Genomic DNA, 25,369 nt, shown 5'->3' on the forward strand with positions numbered 1-25,369 from the left:
TTTTTTTTTTTTTTTTTTTTTTTTTTTTTTTTTGAGACAGGGTCTCGCTCTGTCGCCCAGGCTGGAGTGCAGTGGCCGGATCTCAGCTCACTGCAAGCTCCGCCTCGCGGGTTCACGCCATTCTCCTGCCTCAGTCTCCCGAGTAGCTGGGACTACAGGCACCCGCCACCTCGCCCTGCTAGTTTTTTGGTTTTTTTTAGTAGAGACGGGGTTTCACCTAATTTTTTAAAAAAAAATTTTGTAGAGTCTCGGTCTCACTATGTTGCTAACTCCCAGCTTTAAGAGATCTTCCTATCTCAGCCTCCCAAAATGCCGGGATTACAAGCAAGAGCCACTGGACCTGGCCAGGTAAAAATAATTTAAATAAAAGAAAATGTAAGTACCACCAACAACCTATCCGCTCAAGAATGGAGAAATCTGGAAATTATCTCTGATTCTTCCTTTTTTTCTCATCCTACAAAACTAGTCTATCACTAAGATTCACCTGTTTAACATCCAAAATATTTCTTGATTCATCCACTTCTTTCCATCTTTGCCCTCACCATCCTCAAATATGCCACCAGCACCTCTTCCTAGTTATACACAGCCCCGTATTGTTTTCCTTCCTTCCAACCTCGCCCCTTCTCAAGGTAATAAATTTATTATTCTCAAGGCAATAAAACTGATCTGAATAAGAGATAAATCAGGCTGGGCACAGTGGCTCACCCCTGTAATCCAGCATTTTGGGAAGCTGAAGTGGAAGGATCACTTGAGCCCAGGAGTTTGAGAGCAGCCTGGGCAACCTGGAGAGACCCCATCTCTAAAACAGAAGAAGGAAGGTAAATGAGATCACGTAAAACCCTAAAATGTCTTTCCATCACCCTCAAACTGCAATACAAACTCCAGTAGTTACCCCTAAGGCCCTGCTGGATCTGACCCCCACCTACCTGTTCAACCCCAGCTTGATTTGCTCCAGTCTCTTCCTTGTTCATTAAGCTCCAGCTTCATTATTTTGCTTTCCTCCAATTCCTTTAAAAAAAAAAAAAAAAAGCCAAGATCTTTGCTGCTTCGGGTCTTTACCTATGTTATCTACATGTACAGAAAGGTGCTTGCCTTGCTCCTCATCCAACTGGTCCCATCCCATCCAAGTCTCAACAGAACCATCACCTCCCCAGGGAGACCATCTCCACCAACCTATCAAAAGTAAGTCACTCCTGGGATAGTCTATTTCATCTTACTTGCTTCCTTCATCACATTTTTCATTGTATTGTTTTATCTATTCATTTGCTTTATTCTTCTGCTCCTCCAGTAGAAAATTAGCACCATAAAGGCAAGGACCATGCCCTATCTCTAGTATCTGGCACAGTACCTGTTTGAATAAATTACATTCTACAGTGAATGCAAATATCATTTGCCTCTCTCCAGGCAGTTTTCCAGGTTGTACTATTCTTCGGAGTAAGCACAACAAACTTGCTTAAGGATTAAAGATGTCTGACAACAGTTCTCCTTAATGTGTGACACAGCATCAGTCACTCTCCAAACTGCTAAGACATCTCCCTATGGGGCTCGTGCAACAGTTTATCTATTTATATTGGAGTGAGTAGAGAATAGGAAAAGCACACAGATAAACTGATTCGGGGGTGGGAAGAATGCTGTTTTTAAAAAGTGATCAATACATCTTCCTTAGATAGTAGGGAGGAACCCCTATCTTGACAGGCTTTTGGGAGATGGGGTCAAATGCCAATTTCGACTTGAATCACATCAGTATGGGTGCCATAACAGCCTAGCATTTCATAATTATGATGACTATTAAAATTGTAATAATGCAAGAGAGCAGGGAACCAGACGATGAAAAGGGATAGGCAGCTAAATACCCTCACTGTGTTCTTCAGACATTTTAGTCATAGCTACACCATAATCATTAAAAAGATCTGCAGGATATTAGAGTAATGCTGGTGATGGGGCACTTGCACGCACTTTCTTTGACCGGAAAATAACTATTTTGTTACCTTAAAATTTAACCCCTGTCAATTCCTTTTTTTTTTTTTTTTTAGACGGAGTTTCACTCTTGTTGCCCAGGTTGGAGTGCAATGGCGCAATCTCAGCTCACTGCAACCTCTGCCTCCTGGGTTCAAGTGATTCTCCTGTCTCAGCCTCCCGAGTAGCTGGGATTACAGATGCATGCCACTAGGCCCGGCTAAGTTTTCTGTTTTTAGTAGAGATGGGATTTTATCATATAGGTCAGGCTGGTCTCGAACTCCTGACCTCAGGTGATCCACCCACCTCAGCCTCCTGAAGTGCTGAGATTACAGGCATTAGCCACCATGCCTGGCCATCCCTGTCACTTCTATAACCCATCCTGTCCAAAATCATGATGACTTATCTTAAGGACTATTGGACACATATTTGAAAGGAAAGGTGTACACTGAGATGATGTTGAGATCTGAAATCACACAGTCCTCTCTTCCCTCCCACTTACAATGGAACAGAAGCCCAAGTCCTTCTTTGAGGAGAAGGAGGAACCAAATGATTCCTCACCATCCTTTCCAGCTGTGAGATTCAATAACTGGATGATCCATCATTTGCTGAATGAACTTAGCCTAGGAGAGTGGATGGTAGTAAACTGTGGAAATGTCATAAGCCTCATCATACCTGCTAAGCAGCCAAACCTATACATGAGCATCCTATAAAAAGAAAATCCCAGAAGAGAGAAAGAAAAAATATCAAATTTTATATCAGCAAACACCAGGAGGATGAAATCACACTCATTATTTGCTCATTAAGCAAACATTCATTTAGCACTATGTAACTGGCACAGTGCTTGAAACTGGAGGCAGATATGTAAAATAAGGCCCTGGGTTCAAAGAGTAGTGGAAATGGCCTTCAAAATAAATAATTAGGCACAGTCTCATGAATGCTGTTGTGGGAGTCAGTACTGCAAAGTTCTGTAGGAATCTAGAGAGGTAAGTAGCACTACTGAGAGAATAAAGAAAAACTTTATCAAGGAGATATCTGAGTCGAACTTTGAAGTATGGATAGGAGTTTCCTGGTAATTTAGGAGAAGGGGATTGCAAGATGAAGGAATGGCATACATAAATGCTTAAAGACATATTTGGAGTGAGAGGACCAGAGGTGAGTTTCCCCGTCTGCCCTGGTATCAAGGCAGACAGGGAACTGATTTAAAGTGTACTGTACGCCTTGCTAAAACCTTAGATTTTTTTTCCTATAAACAATGGACATAATTGAATGACTTTTACTAAGTGTACTTCATGATCAGATTTCTTTTGTTAAAAAAAAGAATTCTCTAGTAGAATTGCAGAAAATTAGAAAGGGATAAAGTCAAGGAAACCAGTCAGGAGGCTACTATTAATAGTCCAGCCAAGAAATGAGGGTGTGCCTTAGCATATAAAAAGATGTTCAACTTCAGTTTAATGAGAGAAATTCAGGCTAAATCCACACTGAGATACAATTTCTCACCTATCAAGATAGTAAAAATTCAAATTCTTGAGAACACATGCAGTTGGTGAGGATTTAGATAACAGGCTTCCTTATGTATTGCTGGTTGGAGTACAAAATAGTACAACTCATATGGGCTGGGCGCAGTAGCTCATGCCTGTAATCTCAGCACTTTGGGAGGCTGAGGCAGGTGGACTGCTTGAGGTCAGGAGTTTGAGACCAGCCTGACCAACATGGTGAAACCCTGTCTGTACAAAAATTACAAAAATTAGCTGGGCGTGGTGGCAGGCATCTGTAATCCCAGCTACTTGGGAGGCTGAGGCATGAGAATCACTTGAACTTAGGAGGCGGAGGTTTCAGTGAGCTGAGATACACCACTGCACTCCAGCCTGGGCAATAAAGCAAGTCTCTGTCTCAAAAAAAAAAAAAAAAAAAAAAAAAAAGTACAACTCATACAGAGGAGAATTTGGCAATTTCCAATAAAATAATGTATGCCCCTACCCTTTGATCTAACAATCAGATTTTTAGGAATTTTAGGAATTTATCCTGAAGATAATTCTACAAATACCAAACAATGTATATATGAGATTATCCAACTGCAGCATTATTTGCATTAATAAAATAATGGAAATATTCCCAAATGCCTATTCAAAGGAGTCTGATCGAATAGATGATGGTAGATTCACACAATAGAATATTATGCAGCTATGAAAAAGAATGTGAAAGATCTCTATAAATTAATATTAAGTGATTTCCAGGATATACTATTAAATGAATAAAGCAAGATGCAGAAGATAATATAGAGTATGCCAACTTTTGCTTAAGAATGAAAAGGAAATTAAAAATATGAGCATACATATTTGCTTATTTAAAAAAAAAGAAAAGAAACACAGGAAATACATTTCAGAAATAAGTGAAAAGGGTTACCAAGAAAGGATGGATGAAAATGAGACAGAAAAGATACGGATAAGAGCAATGGGGAGATACTTCTTTTAAGCAAAGCCTAAGGTTGAACACAAATACAAAAAGTTAATTGAACTTAGAAATAAGGTAAGTATGTCCCCTCTCTCATCACTGCTTTCAACATTGTACTGAACGTCCTAGCTAATGAAATAAGACCAAAAAAGTAAGTAAAATATATAGATTGGGAGAGAAGAAATGAAACTGTCTAGGTTCCCAGATGGCATGATCATCTATGTAGAAAATCTGAAAGAGCAATAATAACAACAACAAAAACTCCTGGAACTAATAAGCAATTATAGCAAGTCTGCACAAAACAAGGGTAATATACAAAAGTCAATAACTTTCCTACACACCAACAATAAACAAGTGAAATCTGAAATTAAAAACACATTACCATTTACACTTACATTGGCACCCAAAAATGTGAAACAGGTATAAATCTAACAAAATATGTAAAGATCTATATGCGGAAAACTACAAAACACAGGAAAAATGTAAAAGAAGAGCTAAATAAAAGAATAGATATTTCATGCTGATGAACAGGAACACTCAATATTGTAAAGGTATCAGTTCTTCCAAATTTGGCATACAAAGTCAATGCCATCCCAAACAAAATCCCAGTAAGTTATTTTGTAGATATTGACAAACTGATTCTAAAGTTTACATAGAGAGGCAAAAATCCCAGAATAATCAATAATACAATATTGAAGGAGGAAAACAAAGCTAGAAGACTGCCACTATCTGACTCCAAGACTGACTCTGAAGCTACAGGAATCAAGACAGGGTGGTATTGTGAAAGAATAAACAAATAGATGAATGGAACTGAATAGAGAGCCCAGAGCCAGACCTATATAGAGAGACATTTTTTACAAAGGAGCAGTGATAATACGATAGAGGAAAGACAGTCTTTTCAACAAATGGTGCTAGGACAATTGAATATCCACATGCCAAAAAAAAAATCTAGACACAGACTTTGTACGCTTTGCAAAAATTAGCTCAAAATACATCATGGACCAAAATGTAAAACACAAAACTATAAAATTCTTTGAAGATAACAAAGGAGAAAATCTAAATAACTTTGAGTATGTCAATGCCTTTTTATACACATCATCAAGGGCACAATCCATGAAAGAATTCATAATAAACTGGACTTTTCTGCTCTGTGAAGGACAATGTCAAGAGATTGAGAAGACAAGCTATAGACTCGGAGAATATATTTGCAAAGGAGATATCTGATAAAGGACTGTTATCTAAATACACCAAAAAACCTCTTAACATTCAACAACATGATTTTTTAAATGGGCAAAGTGGGAGGGGGAAATGGAGAGAGGTGGCTGATTGGGTACAAATTTACAGGTAGATCAAAAAATAAGTTATAATGCTTGATAGCACACTAGGGTGACTATAGTTAGCAAAGATATATTAAATTGCTGCTATGTAGAAGAGAGGACTTGAAATGTTCCCAACACATAGAAATGATAAACACCCAAGATGATGGGTACCTGAAATACCTTGACTTAATCATTCCACATTCTGTGCATGTAAAAAACATTCACAGGTACCCCATCGATATGTGAAAATATTATTTATCAATAGAAGAAAAAAATTGAGACAGTTTCTACTATATTGTACCCTCTAAATTATTAATAATATTTTTATGAAAGCAAAAAGTATTTGCTATCATTTAGTAATGTAAATAGTTTTAAAATATAATTTTATCTTCATCTCAAACTTTCCAATTTTTTATTATGTTTTATATAATAAATAATGTGTTAGTAGAGTAATACATCAAAATCTTCACAAGCAAATAAATACGTATATATCTAAAAACTGGGCAAAAGAGCAAAAGACTTAAATGATACCTCACCAAAGAAGATATGCAGATGGAAAATAAAAATATGAAGAGATATTCCACATCATTTATCATTAGGGAATTGCAAATTAAAACAATGAGATAGCACTACACCCCCATTAAAATAGTCAAAATTCAAAACACTGAAAACACCAAATGCTGACGAACATGTAGAGCGACAGGAACTCTCATTCATTGCTGCTAAAATTGCAAAGTGGTATATATCCACTTCAGAAGATAGTTTGATGGTTTCACATACAACTAAACACACTCTCACCATATGATCGAGCAAGTGTGCTCCTTGGTATTTACCCAAATAGATTAAAAACTTATGCCTACATGAAAACCTGCACATGGATATATATTGCTATAAACTTATGAAGTTTAAAATTAAATTTGAAATTGCTTTATTCGTAATTGCCAAAACTTGGAAGCAACAAAGATGTCCTTCACTAGATGAATAGATAAGAAAACTGACGTGTGCAGACAATGGAATATTATCCAGCCCTAAAAAGAAATGAACTATCAAGCCAATAAAAGACATGGAGGAAACTTAAATGCATTTTGCTAAGTAAGAAGTACCAATTGGAAAAAGCTACAGGTTGCATGATTTCAACTAGATGACATTCTGGAAAAGTCAACACTATAGAGACAATAAAAAGATCAGTGGTTGTCAAAACTATAGAGACAATAAAAAGATCAGTAGTTGTCAAGGGTTAGGGAGAAGAGAGGGTTAAATAGGCAGAGCACAGATTTCTTGGGCAGTGAAACTATTCTGTATGATACCATAATAGTGAATATGTATCATTATATATTTGTCAAATCTCATAGAATGTACATCACCAACAGTGAACCATTATGTAAACCATAGACTTTGGATGGTAATGATGTGTCCATGTAGATTGATGGATTATAACAAATGTATCACTCTGGCCTGGCTGTTGATTGTGAAGGAAATTGTGCACTGTGTGCAAAAAAAAAAAGGTATATAGAAACCTTCTGTGCCCTTCATTTAATTTTGCTGTGAATCTAAAACTTATCTAAAAAATAAAGTTTATTAATTTTTTTAAACTAACCTAACTTTATCTAAATTCAATAGCATATCCACATAGCAAAACCAAGTAATTTTCAAAGAATATATTCTATATATCATTAGTAGGACACATATTCTATGGACAAACTGCAAATAAATATAAATTTTACTTAGTAGTTTATTAGTAGTAGTAATAATAGCATTATATTCTGAAACTATTTCACATATATTATAACATAAAACAAATAAAAAATGTTAATATTATTGGGAACCAAAGTTTTCACTGTGAAAGAAAAAATTAAAATTTAAAATTTGTTAAAGGCTAAGAATAAATCTGAATTATAATTATCAGTATGAACTCATGATTTGTAAAAACATTTTTTTATCACTTTCATTGAAAGGGCTTAGGTGTAATGACACACCAATAGCAATGAGCACATCCAACAACCAGATCTTGGTTTCTAAATATCATTCTCCACTAAAAAGAACAAGGGCTCCAGGTCTAGGACTGGAGTGCAAGTTGAGCCTGAGATATCTTCCCTCCCACTCCAAAGTAAAGAAGGACACAGAGTCTAAGGGTCATGGTAAAGGTTCACAGGCCCTGACCTGAAGGGTCAGTCTGGACAATTTATAAACATTGATTCAGCAAGGATCATGAGAAAATGCTGAAGCCACTGGGTAACTGTGCTGGGCATCAGGATTTTCATACAACCTAAACCTATTACTCACAGATTGCCTACTAACTATGAAGGGAGAAATTACTTTTACAATTGAGAGAGATAATTAGTATTTTCCTTTCTCTCTTCCAGGGTTTTCTTTTCCTAGGATTCTAACTAAGCTGCTGTCTGTGGTAACTTTACACTGTGTCAGTCTAACTAAGCAGGAACCATGCTTCCCAAAATTCACTCCCCTGCATGTCCCAGAGTAGAGCTGGTCAAATTAGGAATTTGTGAGCGATCTGGAAGGTGGACATGAAACAGCATGGTCAATGAAATGATGTTTTCTGGGGCTTAAATTCCACTGAGTTAAGGGTCATTCCAGTCATCTGCTCTTCCATCTAGTTCCTACTGCTTCCATTTCTAGGATGTGAGATCAAAGTGCTGGCTTAGGGAATAGAAGTACAGGATTAGTTTTCTTATCTCCCCTCTTAACTTCCATCATCATACCATAACTTGTCCTGGAAGCCATGAAGAGAAAAATAACACCTCTTATTTAAACCCCAAACCAACCCACATGTGGGATCCAGGAATTACCTAAAGGCCCTGTGTGCTTGGTCAAAAATAAAGAAGCTCATTTAAATATCTGTGACATCAGTGGAGCAGACACTGACGGACAGATGGACAAGACTGTAAACTGCTATGTCCCCCAAAGTTCATGTGTTAAAATTAATTGCCACTGTAACGGTATGAAGAGGTGAGGCCTTTAAGAGGTGATTGGCCATGAGAGCTCCATCCTCATGAATGGATTGATGCCCTTACCACAGGAGCAGTTAGTTATCACAGGAGCTGGGCCCTGATAAAAACAATGGGTGTGGCCTGATTTCCTCTCTTCGTGTCCTGTAATCGCTTCTGCCTTCTGCCCTTCCACCATGGGACAACCCTCACCAGATGCCAGTGCTGTGCTCTTGGACGCCCCAGCTTCCAGAACTGTGAGAAAGAAGTTTCTTTTCTTTATAAATTACCCATTCTATGGTATTCTGTTATAGCAACAGAAAACAGACTAAGCCAGTGGCATTTTTAGTATAATATGCCCTATAAGCTTAGCAGAAAAATCACTCGGCCCACCGTGTTAGTGACTCATGGGTGTTAATAGTGACAATTCAAAACTCTACTGGGGATACAGCCAATTTCTGCTTATCCACAAATAGATGATTACTTTGCCAAGTATTTGCACAGCAATCTGTTCCAGCTTGGGCTACCACAGTAGGCCCCAGCTTGGGTGGGGTCAGCGCTGTATAAAGGAATGTGGAGAGGCCAGGCGTGGTGGCTCATGCCTGTAATCCCAGCACTTCAGGAGGCAGAAGCAGGTGGATCACTTGAGTTCAGGAGTTCAAGACCAGCCTGGGCAACATGGCAAAACCCTGTCTCTACAAAAAATACAAAAATTAGCGAGCCATGGTGCCATGTGCCTATAGTCCCAGCTGCTTGAGGGGCTGAGATGGGAGGACTGCTTGAGCCCAGGAGGTGGAGGTGGCACTGAGTGGAGATTGCACCACTGCACTCCACTCTGGGCAGCAGAATCAGACCCTATCCTTAAAAAAAAAAAAAAAAAAAAGGATGTGGAGCGCAGGGGTGGTGGTGATTGGGAGTAGAATATAGAGTGACCATTAAGGTGGTATTTTCAGCCCAGCATAGGTCTGATTATATTCTAAGGTGAAATGTTATTCATCTGTGCCACTCCATATTTACTAAGCATCTACTGTGATTGTAACACTGTGTAAGCCAGTAGGGATTCAAAAGCTATAAAACAGAATCCCAACTTTAGAAACCTTAACTTGAGCTTAAGACAAACCATAGACATAAAAATTATTGCATCGTTACCCACCTGCAATGATAAATGCCTGAGCGTGCTGAACAGACAGGAGAGAGTTTGGAAGAGAAATAATCTACCACGTAATGCAATAGGCAAATCACAGGACTGAGGGAATTCTCTAGAAAGAAATGAGAAAGCAATAGGAGCAAGGAACATACTTACTAAGCATCTATTAATGATGCTACTAACAGCTGCCATTTGGAGGCATTTACTGAATGCCAAGTGCTTTACCTGTGATTTCTCATTTAAGTTTTGCAACCATCATGTGATAAAGTGAATTACTAATCTCGTATTTTAAAGTTAACAAAGTGCAGTTTCAGATAAGTAATTACCTCAAGTCACACAGTCTGTAAATAACTGAGCACAACTCATAAACAGGTTTTTCCAACTTAGAGTTTATGCTCTTTCTATGTCTAGGCCTGGGCTCTTTCTTCTGTTTCCTTTCTCACTAGAAACGCATCATATTAGGCCATGTGGAACCCCCATGGCCTCTGCCTTCAAGGAGCAAGTCATGTACACAAGATGGTGGGGGACAAGAAAATGTTGACCCAGGCTGGGCGTGGTGGCTCATGCCTGTAATCCCAGCACTTTGGGAGGCCGAGGCGGGCAGATCACAAGGTCAGGAGATCGAGACCATCCTGGCTAACACAGTGAAACCCTGCCTCTACTAAAAAAACAAAAAAATAAAATTAGCCGGGCATGGTGGCAGGCACCAGCTACTCGGGAGGCTGAGGCAGGAGAATGGTGTGAAACTGGGAGGTGGAGCTTGCGGTGAGCTGAGATTGCAGTACCGCACTCCAGCCTGGGCGACAGAGCAAGACTCCATCTCAAAAAAAAAAAAAGAAAGAAAAGGTTGAGCCAAAGGGTGATTGAAAGCCCAGATGTATGGTAGCGGCAAATCATGCTGCAGGGAACGTGATTCACAGGGATGTCTCTCAGGGAGGGGTTGTGCCTTAGGAAGAGGTCACCCTTCTGAAAGCATCACATCCCTCTAGCTACCTCCATGGAATTCTACCGGTGCTCCCAGGACAAATTCTGCATACAAAAATTGCAAACTGCAACAGCAGCCCCTCAAGAGGTCTTTTTACCTGATGCTACACAACGGGGCACGCTAATTATGCTTAAATAGCAGAAAAATGGCTCATAGGTGGCTGGATGGGGTAGACTATGGACGTAAGAGGCCACTACCATTCATTCCCAAGCCCAGTCAGCCTAGCTGAGTAACAGTGGCGCTCCTGGGGCAGAGTGTATTACTCCCTGCCTGCAATGTGCCTAACTAGTGTCAATATTGACAGAGGAGCTCATGGGACAATAGATGGATGGAGTGAACCAAAAGCCAGCCACTTCTCAGTCTTCACTGTGAAGGAGGAGTGATCCAGACAAAGTGGTGCTCCACTTTCACCTTAGCAAACCTGATCGCCTACTCATAAACATCCAGGTAACTCCCAGAGAAAGGTGAATAAGAAATGGCAAGGGTGCAGTGAAGCATTGGTATTTCTGTCTTAGCAAAAAACAAATCCTCTCCCCATCACTTGACTGTAATTTTCTTCTGTGTAATTTTCTAGCAATAGTTGGCAGGTTTGGGAATCACTAGCACATAGTCATTAGCTGTAAAAACGACAGTCGATGATTCTGGGAGTCCAGAGAGAAGAGAACTGGCCAAGAAAAACCCTCGGGAATGCCAACATCTAAGGCTGTGGTGTGAAGAAAGGAAGCCCACGGATGAGATAGCTTTTCAATAATCACGGATGTACATGAAGAAGAAGAACCAGGACTGAGGGGTATCTCAGGAACCCCAAAGTGTCAAAGGCAGCAGAAAAATCCAGGAAGAAGAGAGCTAAAAAAATATCCCCTGGGTTTGGTACGTACGTCATGAATGACATTCTCATGAGAGGTTTGGTAGAATGATAGGGTTCAGAAGACAGCCCCATATGGAATAAGGAGCAAAAGGGAGGTGAGGATGCAGACGGAAAGGAGAAGAGTTTTCAGAGATGTTTAAATAAGAAATTGGAGGGTTGCTGGCGGGGAAGGGTCAGGGGATAATTTTATTTATTTATTTATTTTTTCAGATAGGGTCTCACTTAGTTGCCCAGGCTGGAGTGCAGTGGCACAATCCTGACTCTATCTCCCCAGGCTCAATTGATCCTCCCACCTCAGCCTCCTGAGTAGCTGGGACTACAGGTATGCACCACAACGGCTGGCTAATTTTTGTATTTTTTGCAGAGATGGAGTTTTGCCATGTCTCCCAGGCTAGTCTGGAACTCCTGGGCTCAAGCCATCCACCCAGCTTGGCCTTCCAAAGTGCTGAGATTACAGGCAGATGCCACCTCACATGGCCAAGAATAATTTATTGAGGATGGTAATTATTTGAGCATAATGAGACGCTCAACAATGAGAAATCCTAATGGAAGTGAAGGCGCTGATGGAAGAACATTGGTAGACATTACAGGGAGAGTCTGGAATATGAGTCCCTCAATCAAACTCCCAAAGTTTTCTCGAGAATCTATAAACCACTGAAATCATTCTTTGATATCCCTTTTTAACCTGCTCAAGGACAGGAGGCCCAGACTGGCCGTCTCTGCTAGCTGCCACTAAACAGTTTACCTGCCACCCCCTAAACACTCCCAGAAAGCATAGATAAGATTTATTGTGTACACACTACAGTTTTTCCTCAACCTCCATTTATTTTTATAAATCCTTAACTAGGCTTCAGAGCTGATTCCCTCACATATGAGGAAACAATTTGCATATAAAATAATTAACCAACATGCAAACTAACTAGATGTTTTTGAGTTATTTTTTGACAAGAGAAAAAATCTCAGAAGATGCAGGAGCAAACAGCAATGCCGGATGTAGGACCCAAACAGGTTGGGAGATGACAGGACCAGAGGCAGCACGACGAGGTTGCCTTTAAGTAGGAGAGGGGATGCTCTGGGCTCTGACCCTGGAGGAAGTGCACAAAGGATGTATAATTGATTGGCAGGGGAAATGGGCAAGGAGGTTCCAGGGGGATGGAGTGAGCAGAGCCGGGAGTCAAAGAGCTGTCTGCTCAGAGTGCAGAAGGCCATGTGTGAGGAATGGCAAAGGTTTTTAAGTTGTTGAAGAGAATAGGAAAGGGATGTACCAAGAAGATAAAACGTTGCTGGTACTGGGCATCAAAAGACCCAGTTGAGGCTGAGACACAAATTGTGGCAGTGTGCATGGCAATGACATTTCCCCCAAAAAACTGTTCAGCTGCCCAGGTGTGAAAGGATAGGAGAGTAGGGGTAGGTATTTTGTTGAGCTGGTGCAGAGGAAGGATGGGTGTGGGGAGGCAACGGTATCAAGGGTGTTGAGGGGAGAGTAACTCAGATGATCACAGGACTTGGGCTGGGAAGGGAAGGGAGGGAGGCGAGGAGGGTGCTTCTGTTAGCCAGCATTCTCTTTAGAGGGAGCAGGATCCGCTCCAGCTAGTTTAGCAGAAAGTGATATAGATAGCTCAAAAAAACCCCTGAGAGGTGCAAAGAAACAGACTCTTGGCTGAGCTTCCAGGAATGACTCCCCACCACACACGGTGGAGCCGGCCCATCAAAGGAGCTGAGCCTCCGCCATCATCACGAAGTTTGCACTTGGGGACCGGCCACCACAGCTGCCCTCGAGAGAACCAAACCCCCACTGCCACCATCCTCCTGGAAAACAGAGGCCTCTGCTCTGCCTTCCCTGGAGAACTCAGTTTTGAGGCAAAGCCTGATGTAGAAGCGTTAGGGTTGGTGACACCTAAATCACACATCTGCCCCTGGCAGCAAGGGGGCAAGGGGCACCTGCATGTGTGTGCGTGTGTGTGTGTGTGCATTTCATCTCCCTTCCCCCTTGCACCCCCATTGGGAGGTTGGTATTTACACTATGAAAAACCACCAAAGTGTGGAAAGAGTTGAGAAGGTTTTGGAGAGCCAGTCACTATAGCAGGGGACCCCAATCCTTGGGCTGTGGACTGGTACCAGTCCATGGCCTGCTAGGAACCAGGCTGCACAGCAGGAGGTGAGTGGCGGGTGAGTAAGCTTCACCACCTGAGGTCCGCCTCCTGTCAGATCAGCGGCAGCATCAGATTCTCATAGGAGCATGAACCCTATTGTAAACTGCAGCACATGTGAGGGATCTAGATTGCTCACTCCTTGTGAGAAGCTAATGCCTAATGATCTGAGGTGGAACAGTTTCATCCTGAAATCATGCCCCCTTCCACCTGCCATTGGGTCATGGAAAAATTGTCTTCCAGGAAACCAGTTCCTGGTGCCAAAAAAGGTTGGGGCCCACTGCACTATGGGGGATAGCAAGGCTGCTGCTGGGGTATGTGCTGCTTCTCTGTTAAAATATCCCGCTAGGCATATGCAATCCTGCAGGCACATGACTTAGCAAGGTCTGTTCTTTATACGAAGAGAAACATGCTTCTTCTTTGGGGGACATTACCCCGCCCCAGTGCACAGCTTGCTGAGTAAAGTGCAGGTTGGGGTTCAGCCCCTCCCTGACTCCTCAACTGGCAACACCATTTGTGCCAACTCCAGAGCTGACTGCCTGGGAGGAAACAGAAGGAAGCAGGGCCTCTTGGCCTCTCGGAGTCTCTTCAAAGTCAGAAAGCAAGTGTAGTGGGAACGAGATGATGGCGAGTCATAAGGATGGGTGCTGTGGTCACAACATGAAGCTCAGGGGTGTAAGACTTCTGGGCGACCCTCAGCGTGGGATAGCAAGTCCCATGGGAGGATGGAGTGCAGTGGTGATAAGATCTTGAAACTGAGGAAGCAGTTTGAGAGGCAGATCATCTACAGGGGTATTAAAAATTGAGAGGAAGAAAAAGAAGAATGAAGCCAGATTCCAAAGTTCACAGTGGACGAATCACAAGGAGACAGTAGGTGACAACAAGAGGAGGTAGAGCCAGGCGGTAATAGCCTCGGACAACTTCACACAAGGACAGCAGTAGCCATGGGAGCAAACAAGCAACAACCACAACAGCCCAACTTTCCTCTCCTGGCCTGTTGCTACCTGGAACATCAATTTATTCATTTAAGCAAACATTTCTTTATTTAAACAAATAATGAACCTCCACGTCTTAGTCGGCTCAGGCTGCCATAATGAAATACCATGGCTTAAACAATAGGAATTTATTTTTCATAGTTCTTGTATGAGTCCATTCTCGCACCGCTTTAAAGAAATACCTGAGACTGGGTAATTTATAAAGAAAAGAGGCTTAATTGGCTCACGATTCTGCAGGCTGTACAGGAAGCATAGTGGCTTCTGCTTCTGGGAAGGCTTTAGGAAGCTTCCAACCATGGTGGAAGGCAAAGAGGGAGCGGCAGGTCTCACATGGAGGGATCGGGAGCGAGAGAGAGAGACGAGGAGGTGCTGCACACTTTTAAATAACCAGATCTGACGAGAACTCCCTCACTATCCCAACGACAGTACCAAGCGGGGTGGTGTTAAACCATTCATGAGAACCCGCCCCTATGATCCAGTCACCTCCCACCAGGCCCACCTCCAACACTGGGAATTGCAATTCAACATGAGATTAGGGTGGGGAGACAGATCCAAACCATATCAGTTCTGGAGTCTGGAAGTCGGAGATCAGGGTGTCAGCCAGCATGGCTGGGTTCTGGTGATGGCCACCTCTCACTGTGTCCTCGCCTGGGGTGGGGGCAGAGACAGAGAACACAGAAGATGTTCTCTCTTCTGGTGTCTCTTCTTATAAGGACACTAATCCCACCATGAGGGTCCTACTCTTACGACCTCATCTGAACCTAATCACCTCCTAAAGGCCCCTTCTCCAAACACCATCACATTGGGTAACCCAACTGGTTATTCCCACCCTGAGCCTCCCCCTATAACTCTTAGACCCCTGTGCTTCATGCTGTGACCACAGCTCCCATCCTTCTGACTCCCCGTCATCTCGTTCCCACCACACATGTTCTTTGACTTTGAAGAGACACCGAGAGGCCAAGGGGCCCTGGGTGCCTCTGTTTCTTCCCAGGCAGTCAGCTCTGGGGTTGGCACGAATGGTGGTGCCAGCTGAGGAGCTCCTCGATGTGCTTCAATGCATGATTGGGGAGGGGAGGGACACAATTCAGTCCACAGTACTCTACTGTCTGTGAACAAAAACAAAATCTCTATTCTCATGAAGCTTAGCTTCTACTAGAGGGAGGTGGACAATAAACAAAAAATAAATAAATGATATATTGAGATAATAAAGCCATAAAAAGGTTAGGTTGGTGGGGTGAGGAGCGGCTGGGCATTACTGTGTATAGAATTAACATGGAAGATGAAGGAGTAAGACAGTGAATATCTGTGTGAAGAGTTTCTGAGCCTGAGAGCAGCAAGTGCAAAGGCCCTGAGGCAGGATCAGGTTTTACCTGTGGAGCTGCAGAAGAGAGAGGGAAGAGGAGGAAAGAGAATTTGTAGTCATTGGAGTGTAACTAGGGGGCCAACCAGGTAGGCACATTGTAAAGATTTCAGCTTTTACAGCTGAAGGTGGAAAGACATGGCGGGTTATAGGGGAGCGAGGTGATATGATCGAGAAAGGTTCGAGGATGGGAACCCTGCAGTGAGAAAGTGACAAGGGTGTGCTCCTCGGGAGAAAGGTGTGTTGCAGAAAGGACAAGGAAGTGGCAGCAGAGTGGTTTGGATAGGCTGAGTGCAGTGATGTGAGGATCCCACAGGCACAGACCCCTGGGGTCTGCAGCAGGCAGAAGGAGCTGCCCTATGGAGACCCATTCTGGGAAAGGGCTGAGGTTCCATGTGGAAGCTGCCAGCAGCAAGTTCCACGAGGTCTCAGGATGGAACACGAGAGGGGATATGGCAAAGCCTGGGTGCCTCTTAAAATGTGCAGAAAGGCTCTCTGGAGAGTAGGCAGAGGCACGAGTCTCTCTGGCCAAGAGCTTCCTCGTGGTAAGTTTTGAGAGGAAAAGGTAGCAAACAGTGGAAACCAGGAAAGCTGTCCAGCCAGGAAAAGCCCCCGCCCTTGAGATCTGGGTCAGCCTAAGGAGCTGGAGGAGGAGCTTCACAAGGAAGAGTCCCTGGAAGGAGAAACCAGAACCAGGGAGGGAAAGGGCTGCCACCTGAGGAGACGTCCTCCTTCATGACTTTGCCAGCCTGGTCACCTGGGCCATCAGGGGAAGGGCAGGGAGGTGCCACCTATTGTGAAGGAAAATCAGCCACAGTGTATGTCTAAGCAAAAGCCACTCTCATACCCTCGTTTGCAATTTTGTCACTTATTTGGCAACAAGCCCCCTGCAGCTGTTCCACCCAGAGAGCCTCTGCCAGGTGACCTGGCCGTGCCCAATGCCCCACAGCTGCGGCCTGCTGGCGGGGACTCCAAGTCTCCCCTGCTCCCAGCTTTCCTGACTTGGGGCTCTTGGGCTTGGAGCTTCACTGGGGGACAGGTGAGGGAGGAGGCCGGGGCACCAGCAGGAAGCTCTGGCTCTCCTTCTCTTTCCTGGTAAATGCAAAGCACAAAGCGCTCTTTGATCTGTGCCCTCTGCCAGTTCTGGCAGGGCTGCGCTTGTCACTGCTCCAAAAAAGAGCGGGAGGTTACTTAGCTATGGATGAATAATAATTGGGCATTTGTCTAACAGCTACTGTACTGATGAATAATTAAAATTTTTATTACAATTGAGGCGAAGAGCACTCTACCCATACGGATGGTCTGTCAGCTATGCCAGGGGAAATGCAGGTCATTGAAGAGTGTCTTCCAAGTTCTGAAATAATAGTCATAATTATGGCGAAGATGTCTGGGTAAAAGCTGGGAAAATAGGTGGAGAACCAGACCCAATCACCAGGGCTTCTTCCTTTTTGGGATGTAATAAGGTCAATCGGCTAAAGCTGGCCTTGGGAGTGCAAATGGCTGGAACAGCCAGGGAAAGCTAGGAGTGAAAACCAGGGAGAACAGAAATAAAGAGAAATAGATGAAGACTTGCTAGGCAAATACCCTTATATAGTAGCTGATGAGGAAGACTTTGATGAGATAAGAGGGGACAGCTGGAACATAATGGAAAAAGTCTGAACTCCGGAATCAGAACACCCTTGTTCAATGGCTTGGCTCCTTTTTGACTTTCTGCATCTATAAAATGGGGATAATACTCCTTAATCATTGGCTCATCTCCTGAGGATTAAACAAGATAATGTTGAGAATATTTAATAATTATGAAGACAAACAGCAAACGCTAGTAATTATAACCCAAAAGTCAGAATTAAAGGTAACTGGGTTCAAACAGCTTAAGAGTTGGGATGGGTGGAGTAAATGAGGATACAGAAACAGTGGAGAATAAAATCAGTGGTATTGAGGTTGGACCAAATGAAATCAACAGCAGAATTTCATATGGTTTAACTTAAATACACTGTGCAAGGTAAACAAATTCCTTTAGTTATCAAATACCATTTGGTACTTCCTGGGTTTTAATAAGACAGTCCACTCAAAAAAAAGGGACCACTAGCCGGGCGCTGTGGCTCAAGCCTGTAATCCCAGCACTTTGGGAGGCTGAGACAGGCGGATCACAAGGTCAGGAGATCAAGAGCATCCTGGTTAACACAGTGAAACCCCGCCTCTACTAAAATATACAAAAAACCAGCCGGGTGAGGTGGCGGGCGCCTGTACTTCCAGCTACTCAGGAGGCTGAGGGCAGGAGAATGGCGTAAACCCGGGAGGCTGAGCATGCAGTGGGCTGAGATCCGGCCACTGCACTCCAGCCTGGGTGACAGAGCGAGACTCCGTCTCAAAAAAAAAAAAAAAAAGGACCACTAAATGATAATTATTTTGATGGGAGAGTGTCTGTGGAATTCATTCACCCGCCAGCTTATACTGTGGGGTGTGACCATGGGCAGGAAAGACTATTATGCCCGACTTTTTGAGAGCATGTCATGTGCAGGAGAACCTGGACACACCTGAGAGATAAATGGCAAGAATGCTCTGGCTCCCCAAACATATAAGGAGGAGGCTGTGGCTTGCTCTTCCCTTGCCCTTCCTCTGTAGTGATCAGCCTCGCAGTCTATGTGATTCAAGTTTATGATGGGAACCAAAAATCTTAATGTATAAAGGCTAAGCACTCAAGGTACATTATCTCTTTTAATCCATACAACATTCCTGTATTCCTCATTTTGCACAGAATAAAAATAAGGTTCAAGCCAGGCACGGTGGCTCATATTTATAATCCCAGTGTTTCTGGAAGACCTAGGTGGGAGGATCACTTAAGGCCAGGAGTTCAAGGCTAGCCTGGGTAACATAGCATGACCCCATCTCTAAAAATATTTCAAAATTAGCCAGGCATAGTGGTGTGCACCTGTAGTCCCTGCTACTCAGGAGAATGAGGCAGGAGGATCACTGCGCCCAGGAGGTCAAGGTCACTGCACTCCAGTCTCAGTGACAGAGCAAAACCCTGTCTCTAAAAAAAAAAAGAAAGAAAGAAAAGAGAAAAGAAAAGAGAAACTGAGGTTCAGAGGGATTTAAGTAACTAGCTCCAGGTCCCAAGACTTCTAATGCATACAGCCAGGATCTGAAGCTTATTTATCTCTTAAGAACAATCAAAACATTCACTATAATAATTCCCTCCAGGCCAGAGGCGGTGGCTCCCGCCTGTAATCCCAGCACTTTGGGAGGCTGAGGTGGGCGGATCACCTGGGGTCGGGAGTTCGAGACCAGCCTTGCTAACATGGTGAAAACCCGCCTCTACTAAAAATACAAAATTAACTGGGTGTGGTGGCGGGCCCCTGTAATCCCAGCTACCCGGGAGGCTGAGGCAGGAGAATGGCTTGAACCTGGGAGGCGGAGGTTGCAGTGAGCCCAGATCGCGCCACTGCACTCCAGCCTGGGCGACAGAGTGAGATTCCATCTCAAAAAACAAAACAAAACAAAAATCCCTCCATAGTTACATGGCAGGTGCAGCACTGACCATAGTGCAGTCCATTTTCCTTACAATCTACTAGGAGAAATGATAGTGCAACAAATTAATTCAGCAAGTATTTGTTGAGTGCATTTGTTCAAGGTATAAAGAAACCAGGTATAAATGAGAGATGAAGCCCTGTTCCCGGGAGTGACTATGAGGTGAGCATCATGTGCTGGAGTGTCCAAAAACAGGCGGACAGCAGGCAAGCTGGCGTGGAAATGGACAGATGGGACTGGAAGGCAGGAACCTGGGTCCAGTCCTGGTCTCACCGTCACTAGGCCCACGATCTCTGTAAGCCCCTCAACTGCTGAGTCAGTTTCATCGTTTGTAAATAAGAATACTGTTGAGCAGAGACGTGCAGGTGAGAGATTGTCCAAAAATGCTTTGAAAACGATGCTAAGTAACTGTTAGCTTTTATTATCCCTATGTTTCTGCTAATCAAACCCAGGATAGTTTTCTACAGCAATCTGTGAGAGGCCCCATTAAATACCGTATTTGAATATTCCAAACTACCCCTTTGCAGGAAGGAGTAATTCTGTCATATGCTCCCTGCCTTGAGTGCTCTGTGGAGTTACAGAAAGTGAAGGGCCACAGAGGAGAATGGCTGCCTGGCATCTTTCCATGCGAGCTCCTTCTTTCCATCCCTTCTTGGGCATAGATTTATACAGCACATTAACAAAGAGCCAGGGAGGAAAGGAAGAATTTCTAAAACCTTTGCTAGAAATCCTCAAGTGTTTAGCCACACTGGAGCTATCCCAGGTGCCACTACCCCAGGTCTCTGTGACCCTGCCCTGTCTCTGCTGGCTGAACACCATATCTGAATGACTGTGCCCTGACCACTGAGCTCCAAGGGTCTAGAATGCCACTTCACATCACAGGATAACAAGGCAGCAGCTGTCCACCCCTCTGAGCACGCCTGGACATCTGGCTGGTGTCTTTCCAAAGGTCTCCATCCTGAGCAGTCCTCAAGCAAACACTCGAACCTCCCGTGGTGAACTCAGGCCAGGACTGTGTGCTTGACTGTTGGTGGCAGCTGCTGAGCTCCAGATGACACGGGTCATGAAGAGTTGGGCTTTTATCTCAGTTCTTACAACAACCAGATCAGATGTAACAGGTAAGCAATTGGATTTATTTGCCCAGCTCCAAACTCTTGTGCCTATCAGAAAGAATCAAGCCAAACCCTAAAAGTTCAATTTCAGGTGCTGTGTCATTGTCCTCACTGTGACTTTTTCCTTCCTTCCTTCTTTCTCAGTTTTCTCAAGTTGTTTAGAGGAGAACTGCAGGGAATTTTTCCACAATATCCAGGAATGAACTTCCAGTAACATCTCCCTGAATCTGCAGTGTTCTCCTAAAATTCAAGCACATTTGTAGCCGACCTATCTGCATCTGCACAATTTCCCTAAGTATCATGGTGGGGAGACGGATATATTCATAGTCTACCCTCAGGGAGAAGGCTCTCCTATCTTGGTGCCCATGGAACGGTAGGGAGAGGAGAGAATGCTATGAAAACAGTAGGAAGAACCCCTACCATTCAAAGAATCAGTCTACCCTTGAATTAGACTTCTTGCAACCTCCCTTCCTGATGCAAACCTGAAACCAACCATGGCCTCATGGACAGGAAGCCACACAGCTTGATCTGTACAAACCTCCACAGAGTTGGCTACATGAGGCTGTCCCTGGTTCTGACACACACTCAATTATTTGAAGAAAAAAAAAAAACTCCCTTATACTGAAATGAAACCAGCTTCTCTAGCACTTTCTTCCATTGGTCCATCAGCTATAATGCACTTGCATTGTATCTTCAAAAAATATGGGCAGCCAAAATAAAAGGAATGGGTGTCTGCTCTATCTCTTCGAGAACTTTCTCTCTGAGAGGTCCTTTAGCTTGTTTTCTGGCTTTTTTTAAAGTTATTTAGACTTATATCTTGACAAATTATAAATGGCTTTCTCCAGTTGCCCCTTTTCCTGCCCCCCTCCTCTGTCCTTCCTCACAGCACAAGACCTTCCAGTCATTGCAGTTTTCGACATATACAGACCACAGAGAACACCCGGCAAAGGCCAACATAAGTGGCTGTGCACACCAAGAAAAAGACAGTTGTGCCTGCTTCTCAGTGATTATTAAGGGAAAAACAAAACCCACAATGATACACTTCACGTTTTTCTAATTTCCAGTCATGTGTCTCCATTCAGGCATTGCCCACAACCTTAACTTCTCTCCAGAAGTATCTGAGCAAATGTGCCAACATTGCTCCAAATACAAGGTGCAAGTATACTCTACTGACATGAGCCATCATCCAAAACTCACCCATCTTCCTCTCACAGTCACCCCCACCTGCCAGAACATTCCCTGGTGGTGGGAAGAGAGGTGGCAAAAAACAGGGCATTAACTAATTAACACATCCTTTCACTCAACATGCTTGCCTTGAAGCAATTTTGTTTTCACAGCATCGGGCTAGGGAAGAAAAAAAAGAACCTTGAAAAATCATAGCCAATGCCTCATATATTCTGGTAGATCTGTATTTGAAATCTCCAAAGAAGTAGAGAATTTTTTATTGTTGATGTTGATGATGATGATGGTGACATTTTTGCGTGTTGTTTGTTTTACATGATAAGTATTTCAACGTAAAGAGAGAAGTGTAGGCAATAATAAATATCTATGTAGCCACAATCTAGCTAACACAATAATTTACCATATTTTGTTCCAATTTATGTTTTGTAAAAACAAACAAACAAACAAACAAACAGCATTGAGATGCTGTGCTTCTGTCGGAGCCTCCCTCCCTGATCCCAGTCACTTCCCTCCACTCCAGCAGGCAGCCACTGGCCTGAGGCTAATAGTAGCAGTGACATGAAGACTTTTAAAAATACTCACTACATATGTACGTGTAAAGAAATGGAGTTTTTCTTTCTACATAAATTATATCATATTGTATGTTCTAGTCTGCACTTGCTCTTTTCACTTGACATCCTCTTTTTCGACAGAGCCATAATGACCCAAGCTGCCTAACTCATACATCCCAACGGCTAGTATTTCTCCCATCTTAAAAACGAAAACCTTCCACGAACTTTGCCAGCCATGTACTGCCCTCTCTGTTGTACTCTTCACCTTTCTTGCAATACGACTCCATGCAAGTGTTGTCCACACTCGTGGTCTCCTAGTTTTCTCCTGAACTCTCTCAACTCACTCCAATTCGACTTCACTAGCAAGAAACTTTGGTATCATAGCTAAAAACCCTTCCTGCCTAGAATTAGGACTTTGCTTCATGAGTGGCCAGGAGAAGCTTCATGTCTCAGTTCCCAGTGGTGGCTTCTGTGTGCCCTGGTAGCTTGAGAGCACCTTCCTCAGCTTGTCTATCCTCAATGTTAGCACATGGGACCAAGCAGCTGGTGAACTGGCCCACATTGGGAGGTGCTGGCAATTCTGCCGCCTCTGCCACTATGAGACTCTGAAGAATGCTGCACATACACAGATGCCCCTTGTAGAAGTCCTTTCTGACAAGTCCTGAAAAGATATGTGAACATCACATTGAGCCTTTCCTACCCTTGCGAACACCGTCATGTGGGAGAAGGGGAAGAGCCACTGTCCAGGTCTCCCTGCCTGTGGATCACTCTCAGCATCCACTCATCTCACCAGCTGCTAGGATGACAGAGATGCACAGTGTGGCCAAGAAGAGCTTTTCACTCCACCCGCTCCACCCCTAAAAACATACCTCTGTTGGGAGTTACTATAAGGGTCTATGAATGTTTAGATCCCCATTAGGGAAAGAACTCAGAGCTCAGGGATCAAGGATATGTGGTTCTCAGGCTCCTCACCTGCGAGAGGACATCTTTATTGTTCATCCATATGCTGAGCCCAGCCTTGCTCCCTGCCCCACTCATATGAAAAGCCTAACTATAGTTAACTGTATTTATAAATCTCATAAATACACAAGTCAGGCTCACAGTGGTTTTGTAAACCATTTCTTTCCTTTTATTTTTATTTTTTTGTCCTATTCAATTACTTTGCATCTCAGTTGATGCCGAAATATCTGTGGATATGCACACATTCTAAACACTTCAGTGTACTGCTCAGAAAATATGGAAAAATAAAACAGACACTCTGAATACCCTCAGTGAATAGCCTCTCCAAAGCTCAGCACTGAGAAACAAACTCCCTGCACAGAGAAAACCGCAAATAGATGCTGTTTGCCCTGTTTGTATAGTTTATAGACGAATTTTCATTTTGTATTATGCTTTTCATACAAGTGCATCCTAAAAAGATTTTCACAATGAACTGTGTACACATAGTAAAGATTGCAGAGAGAGCGAAATAATAAAAGAGATAAGCAAAGACAAAATTTTCTACCAAAGATTTTAGGAGAAAAAGCGTTGGCCAGGATAAATAAAACATTTTTAAATGGGTGGTGTATAATTACATGATCAGAGAAATAACTCAAGGCAAGTAAATTGACGTTCTTTTCCTTTTTTTACATTTCTTGTCTTATTTCTCTCTTGGATAAGACAACCAAGGTTTGAGCCAGCTTCTGTCTTCTTCCTATCTATGGGACATTGAGTGGTTTATTTATGTTACCTCCATGACCTCAGTCTCTTCATCTGTAAAATAAAAGATAATTGGCTGGGTGCAATGGCTCATGCCTATAATCCCAGCACTTTGGGAGGCTGAGGTGGGCAGTTCACAAGGTCAAGAGATCGAGACCATCCTGGCCAACATGGTGAAACCCTGTCTCTACTAAAAATGCAAAAATTAGCTGGGCATGGTGGTGCGTGCATGTAATCCCAGCTACTCAGGAGGCTGAGAGAGAGAATTACTTGAACCCAGGAGGCGGAGATTGCAGTGAGCAGAGATCACGCCACTACACTCCAGCCTAGAGACAGAGCAAGACTCCATCTCAAAAAAAAAAAAAAAAAAAAAAAAAAAAAAAAAAAGATACTTACAGCACAGCGCCCATCTCCTTGAGTAACTGTATTAAATGTAAATGCAGCACCTAGCCACATTACTATGCACATAGAAAGTATTCAATCATGTCTGCTGCTATTCATTTTCTCCCATCTTAACCCTTCTGGGCCCCTCAATCCACTGGACCTGCCTTCAGCCTCCTGCCTCCTCGCTGCCTTCATTCGCACTTCTTTGAGTCAGGTTGGCAAATCCCTTCATAACCTGCCCAATCTAGTTTTCCAGCCCCCAATACTCTCCTGACCTATAAATTCGCCTTCTGCGGTGGCCACACTGAACTCCTCCCAGGTGGCAGCTCTTTGGATCTTTCTGTCCTTCCTTTCTTTTTGCTCTTTTCCTGGAATGTCCTTCTTCTCTTGTCATCCTACTCAAGACAATCGGTTTCTCCCTCTATCGCTCCTTGAATTCACCACTGATACTGCACTTGTGTCCGCATATTGCCAGATTTTATTTATGGAAGACACTTTTTAGCCATCTTGTGAGCTCCCTGAAGGAACTGTGTCTTCTTTACCTGTATAGCCCCACCTAGCAGGCGCTCAAGGCATGCTTGTAGAATGAATAAGGGAACAGACCATTTCTTCTGAGCTGGTTCCAGTCTTGCTAAGCCAATTGAAAGAATGCCTTCTCTTGCAATCTACAAATTGAAAAGCCTGTGAGACCCTCAGGACACTCAGGCAAGTTTTCCAGCATATGTGGTAACA

The 25,369-nt window shown here is 43.2% G+C and overlaps 1 long non-coding RNA gene across 1 annotated transcript in view; it reads right to left on the bottom strand.

Moving 5' to 3' along the window:
- The window catches only part of LOC111552120, a 132,307-nt gene that overhangs the window by 33,384 nt on the left and 73,554 nt on the right, over positions 1 to 25,369 (bottom strand). Inside the window, exon 3 of the long non-coding RNA XR_002734551.1 lies at positions 927 to 1,008. This is a non-coding gene — a long non-coding RNA (uncharacterized LOC111552120). The remainder of the gene's footprint in view (positions 1 to 926; positions 1,009 to 25,369) is intronic.

Source organism: Piliocolobus tephrosceles, chromosome 10, assembly GCF_002776525.5.
Source record: "Piliocolobus tephrosceles isolate RC106 chromosome 10, ASM277652v3, whole genome shotgun sequence".
NCBI lineage: Eukaryota > Metazoa > Chordata > Mammalia > Primates > Cercopithecidae > Piliocolobus > Piliocolobus tephrosceles.